This window comes from Lonchura striata, chromosome 27 (genome assembly GCF_046129695.1).
Source record: "Lonchura striata isolate bLonStr1 chromosome 27, bLonStr1.mat, whole genome shotgun sequence".
Taxonomy (NCBI): Eukaryota; Metazoa; Chordata; class Aves; order Passeriformes; family Estrildidae; genus Lonchura; species Lonchura striata.
In genome coordinates this window covers 7707294-7713692 of record NC_134629.1, presented here as the reverse complement: position 1 = coordinate 7713692, position 6399 = coordinate 7707294, and the positions used below count along the sequence as shown (strand labels likewise).

The window sequence follows — 6399 nt, the reverse complement described above, 5'->3', positions numbered from 1 at the left end:
AAAAGCTACCTTGTGTTCCTGGAATGTTGCATTCTACCTCTGTTGTTTTCCCAGTAAGTCTGGATCCTCTGCTTACATTTTTTCCTTCGCTTATTAGATGTCGTGGATGTGCTGGCTGTTCTGATGGAGGGCAGTGATGGCTTAGATGAAGGAATTGAGTTCTCTTTAAATGAAGACATGATTATCCAAACATTTCCCTTCAGTGCTGTTGTCCCTGCTGCATGAGCAGCCAGGAATATGCTGTTGTTTCAGTCTGAAAATGGAACAGGTACAGGGTTTTTTTTTATGTTTTATGTGTCATTTCTAGCAGTGGAGTGAAAGCAGCATCACTTCTACCCTCTTGTAATAATTTTTTACCATTTATCATTTTTTACCTTGAGGAATTTTATTATCTTCCCTGCAAGCAGCAGGAGGTGCAGATTCACGGTGCTTTGTGCTCAGGAGGGCCATTGAAGCTCTGTAGGTGCTTCTGCCCTTTTTCCCTGACCCTGAAGAGAAGGGACACTGTCCCTGCATGGACAGTCTTGGTCTGGAAGTAGCTGGCCTCAGTAACAGCGTTTTAAGGGCAGAGCGTGGCGATCAGGAGAGGAAGGTGGTTCCCGTGCCTGTGGGCAGCTCTTCCTGAGAGCAGGGAGAGGGGACTGCCTTGTTAAGTAGGAAGTGGGTGCATTTCCCAAGGAAAACTTCAGAAATTAAGCTCCAGGGGCAAACACTGTGAGGTTCTACCACCTCCTTGAGGACATCCTTAAAACCACCGGGGCATCAGCAGGGCTTGGAGCAGGACTGGCCAACCCCAGAGCACCTCACAAAGCCCTCTGTGTGTATGTGGCAGTCGAGTAGCACCTGGGGGGTGCTGAAAGTCCCAGTTCTGAGAGAAAATTCTGTTTAACTCGTACACGTTGGCTGGGTGTGTCCCCCCAGTACAGCTCGGTTCTTCTCTGAGGCGGTGCCTGGCAGGGTCTCTCCCTGTTAAGGGCCGGGCGTGTTTTTGGCACAACACGGTGAAGGTGGATTATTTGCTTAAGCAAGAGCTGATGATGTCTGGAGGGTTTTTCAGGTACCTCAGCGGCCAGGAGCACCTGTCTAGGTCACTAGGAACACTTTTTGATCTCGATCAGTTCTTTTCTGCGTGAGGCTCTGTGGGCTGCTGGCAAGGCCCAAAGTAAGGAAGGTTGCCCCAGTGTCCGTGCTCATGTCAATAGTTTAATTTATTTGGCTTTTCTAGGAGCAGACGTCGTGGAGGACCTTGGTGCTGTTTTCACTGGCCTCCTGCACTCTCCGAGAGAACCCCTTGCTCCCTGCGTGACGTTCCAGCTCTGTGACAAAGCTGATAAGTATCCTCAGCTCTACCAGTTTAACCAATACTATAGGCTCTGGATGCCCAAGCAGTCCCAGGAACCTGTGGTATGGAATCCCTGAAGTCACTGAATTCTTGAGCCAGTATTCCTATAAAATCCTCACAGTTGACAGAGGTAACATTTCCATCAGAAACAGTGTTTTTATTGAGGAGGTAATTCTGCATCTCTTGTTGATCGTGCTGGGGACACACGTTTGCTCCAGGGCTTTTCTCTGATGGCACAAGAGGTCTCTGTGGTGTTTGGGAGGCGATGCCAGGGCTCAGGGCTCATACAGAGACTCCTCACCGGGCACAGCAGAGCCTGGTGTGCGCTGTGGCCTCTGTTTACAGCGACCGGAGTTCCCCCGGGTGGGTGGAGGATCACAGGCCCCTGGGCTGGGTTTGGTGAGTTTTTCTCAGCTCAGCAGTGTGAACACTCCAGATGCCCCTGGGGACACTGCTGGACAGCATCCATCCACTCCCTCCATCCACTCATTTGTACCCAGGAATGTAGGAAACTCTGACTGGGGACGGGCAGTAGTTTTGAAAATCATGCCCTAGCCTTTTTCTCTAGGAACGAACCAAGAGAGTGCCCTGAAAGCACCGGAGGGGCTGCAGGGGCTGAAGGGAACAGAAAGGGCTCCCGGCACCTTTTGCCTCCGTTCTCTGCCATTCCCCAAAAGGCATCGCAGTCCTGGAAGAGGTGTTTGTCATGCAGCCTGCCAAAATGAAGACCTGTAAAATCCTAGCTCTGCCTTTTGTTTAATGTGTTCTTACTTCCTATTTATGTCATCACAGAAAGCAAGGAAAGAATAAATGTGTCTGGTTCCCACTATTGCTCTGTGCAGGCATTTTTAAAGGCTGCTGTAGTTCTATCCTCTTTTTCCACTCCAAGCTTGACTTTTCCCCTCCTTTTTCAAGGTCTGCTGCTTTGGGTGTCCCAGGCAGGGCTGGGTTCCTCGGCAGGGGTCTTAGGAGTTGGTGCAGATTCTGCTTTTTCCGAAGGTGTATCAAAGTGTGCCGGCAAAAGGACTGTTTTCTCCAGGGGAAAGCTTTCTCTCAATGACCATCAATGCATGTATGTGTTTTAATCATGTAACCAGGTGGATTAAGAAAAGCCAACACCTGTAGCAGATTTCTGTTGGATCTGTGGCTGTGAGAAGTGGGCTGTGTGCTGGAGAGGGAGAGACCAAGAGACGCTGTTGGAGAGTGGCAACAGCAGCAGGTGCGAGCTGTTAAGTTGATGAGGAGGAGGGGCGTGTCCTGCCGGGGGGAGGTTATTTAAGGGTGAGGCTTTGCCTCAGCCGGGTTTTGCACAGAGCTGCTGGAGAAGAGGAGTTTGTGGGGGGCTCGCGGGGCTGTCTCCTGGAAGGACGGTGGGCGCTTTGGACAGGGTCCGGGGGATCACCTGGATACACACTTGGATACGTGGAGCATTGCTCAAAGGAGGAGCCCAGGGACAAACCTTTGTGCCGAGAAGCAGCAGCCAAGCAGGTGAGCCGGTGCTGTGCCTTTATAGCGGGGACTTTTCTCCTTTCCCTTTGAAATTTCGTCATCCTGGGGTTGAATTGGAGGGGGCAGTCCTGTGGTCCCACCTTTTAAGGGGTTTGGATTGAGGTAAAATTCTCCCTTTTGCCATCATTTGAGGAAAGCTGCTTCTTTTCTTCTCTTCTAGGGGACACGATTGAAGGGAAGCCTACATTTCTTTTCCCTTGTTAGGGTGAGGTGAGCGCCGGAGCGTGGCATCAGTGTCGGGGCTTCAGAGGAAGGGAGCTGCAGCCGTGGCAGCGCTGGCAGGGCGGGGATCGGGCTGTGCTGCTGCATTCGGGGCGCTTCTTCTGCCCCCGGCCCGGCAGCGAAGGGTCCGGCGCGGAGCCCTGCCGGCAGTGCCGGGGCTGGCCGGGGCGGAAGGGGAGCTGGGCGCGGCTGGGCTGCCGCGGGCCCGCCGGAGCCGCGCCGGTGCGAGCCGTGCGGAGCCGAGCGGAGCTTTGGCCGGGCCGGCGGGCGGGGGAGGCGGCGCGGGCGCCGCGCCGGTGCTGCCGCTTTGTCCGCTCCGGGCGCGGGGCTCGGGTGCCGCCGGGGCCCCCCGGGCCCGGTGCCGGCCCCGCCGGGCCGGGGGCAGCGGGCGGGGGTCTCCTGGCCTGGCGCCGCCTCTTCCTGCCGGAGGAGCCGCTTTCCTGCCGGAGCCACGCTGCGCCCGGGGCCGGGAGCGCGGCTTCGCATCTTCCAGCCTCCCTCGCTGCGGTGTTTCTTTAGGGTCTCATCAATGTGTTTTAAGGATTTTGGGGCTATTTTTAGAGCTCTTCTAGGAATATTTAGAGATATTTTTTAAACGTTCTTTGGGGGTTTTTAGGGGTGTTTTAGGGGCTTTTTAAAGTAGAGTATTTTTATTGTATTTTAAGGGCATTCTGAGGCTATTTTCATGTTTTTGTCGGGGTTTTAAGACATTTTGAAGATGAGGGTTTTTTTAGGGCATTTTTGTGGGTTTTTTAGGGTCTTTTCATGGCATAGAGGCTGAGGGACAGCTTGAGGGTGACAGAGGCTGGGAGCTGAGGGAGGAACAGGGGAGGGGACAGTGGGTGACACAGAGAGATGCTGAGGGGGGCAGGGGCAGCTGGAGGGTGACACAGAGAAGCTGGGGGCTGAGGAGCAGAGGAGAGGGGGCTTGAGGGGCAAAGGGGGGTTCGAGGGTGACAGCCAGAGCCTGAGGGCTGGGGGGCTGAGGGAGGGGTCAGGGGTGAAGGGAGAGGGTCTGAGGGCTGGACAGTCCAGTGGGGATCAGGGCTACAGCGTACAGCTTAGGAGGCAAGTTAGGGTACAAGGTGCAGCACCCCTCACCCAGCCCTAACCTCACCCTAAGCAGCCTTTTCCCTTTTCACCCCTAACAACAGCAGCACAGCACAGCAAGCCTGACAGCGAGACCACACCGGAAGCCTCCCAGTGGGACAGGGCAGCGACCCTCGCACCAGGACAACGCCAGAACCCTCAGAGGACAACAGGACCCGCTGCGAAAAGGTAGGGATGACATCTGTGGGCTAGAGGGCAACAGGAAGGGGTTTGGAGGCAGAGCAGGCTTCCTTGAGTGTTTTTTTTTTGCAGGGCTATTAGGGGATTTTTGAAGGCTTTCTCTGGCATCTTTTAGAGAATTGTTATACCTTCCTAATGGCTATTTTAGAATTCCTTGGTGTATTTTTAGGGTCAGGATGAGGGCGAGACAGGATGCCCACTGAAAATGTGGAGCATTACTGGAATGCTTTGGGAAGGTGCCAGTGGAGGGCCAGTGGGTAAGGTGCCATGATGCTGGTCTGAAGGTTGTGAATTCTGAGCAAAGCAAAGTGGTTGTGGTTAGGGTTATATGGTGGCAGATTTCCCAAGGAGAAATCCAGCACAGAAAAAATCAAGCCGAAGCTTTGTACTGTCAGATTAAAACAGGTATTCGGCATGAAAAAAAATCCCTGAGTACTTGGGGGTGGGAGATGCAAGATGAGGGAAATCCAGTGAGGATTTGACATTGAGGAAGCAAAAGGAAACGTGGGACCTGAAAACCAAGGGGATCGCAGGGCCCTGCCAATGAATGAGGGATATCTACATAGTGAAAGCAAATTCAGAAGCCCAGATTCCTGATGTCAGTTTGTAGGGCTCCCTTGGGTCTATCAGGGCAGCACAAGTTTAAGATGGGGAGAATTTCGGTCTGGGCTCCATCCTTCGATATAAGGATTCTTTGCAGTCAGGGCCCAGCCCAAGGCCAGGGGCCCCTGGGCACATCCTTTGGCCATTTTCCCTGGCAAAGAAAACTCAGCAGTCCAGGTTCCTGATGTCAGTTTGTAGGGCTCCCTTGGGTCTATCAGGGCAGCACAAGTTTGAGGTGGGGACAACTTCGGTGTGGGGTCCATCCTTCGATATAAGGATTCTTTGCAGTCAGGGCCAGGGGCCCCTGGGCACATCCTTTTCCATTTTCCCTGGGAAAGAAAACTCAGCAGTCCAGGTTCCTGATGTCAGTTTGTAGGGCTCCCTTGGGTCTATCAGGGCAGCACAAGTTTGAGGTGGGGACAACTTTGGTCTGGGCTCCATCCTTCGATATAAGGATTCTTTGCAGTCCGTTCCCAGCCCAGCGCCAGGGGCCCCTGGGCACATCCTTTTTCCATTTTCCCTGGGAAAGAAAACTCAGCAGTCCAGGTTCCTGATGTCAGTTTGTAGGGCTCCCTTGGGTCTATCAGGGCAGCACAAGTTTGAGGTGGGGACAACTTCGGTTTGGGGTCCATCCTTCGATATAAGGATTTTTTGCAGTCAGGGCGTGGGGCCCCTGGGCACATCCTTTTTCCATTTTCCCTGGGAAAGAAAACTCAGCAGTCCAGGTTCCTGATGTCAGTTTGTAGGGCTCCCTTGGGTCTATCAGGGCAGCACAAGTTTGAGGTGGGGACAACTTCGGTGTGGGGTCCATCCTTCGATATAAGGATTCTTTGCAGTGAGGCCCCAGCCCAGCGCCAGGGGCCCCTGGGCACATCCTTTTTCCATTTTCCCTGGGAAAGAAAACTCAGCAGTCCAGGTTCCTGATGTCAGTTTGTAGGGCTCCCTTGGGTCTATCAGGGCAGCACAAGTTTGAGGTGGGGACAACTTCGGTGTGGGGTCCATCCTTCGATATAAGGATTTTTTGCTGTCAGGGCCAGGGGCCCCTGGGCACATCCTTTTTCCATTTTCCCTGGGAAAGAAAACTCAGCAGTCCAGGTTCCTGATGTCAGTTTGTAGGGCTCCCTTGGGTCTATCAGGGCAGCACAAGTTTGAGGTGGGGACATCTTCGGTGTGGGGTCCATCCTTCGATATAAGGATTTTTTGCAGTCAGGGGCCCCTGGGCACATCCTTTTTCCATTTTCCCTGGGAAAGAAAACTCAGCAGTCCAGGTTCCTGATGTCAGTTTGTAGGGCTCCCTTGGGTCTATCAGGGCAGCACAAGTTTGACGTGGGGACAACTTCGGTCTGGGGTCCATCCTTCGATATAAGGATTCTTTGCAGTGAGGCCCCTGGGCACATCCTTTTTCCATTTTCCCTGGGAAAGAAAACTCAGCA

The 6399-nt window shown here is 53.5% G+C and overlaps 1 long non-coding RNA gene across 1 annotated transcript; it reads left to right on the top strand.

Moving 5' to 3' along the window:
• Positions 1–2109: 2109 nt before the first annotated feature.
• On the top strand, positions 2110–5079 carry LOC144247573 (uncharacterized). The gene is made up of 3 exons (XR_013341211.1): positions 2110–2830; positions 3012–3061; positions 4228–5079. It is a non-coding gene; the product is annotated as an uncharacterized LOC144247573 (long non-coding RNA).
• The last annotated feature ends 1320 nt before the right edge of the window (positions 5080–6399 follow it).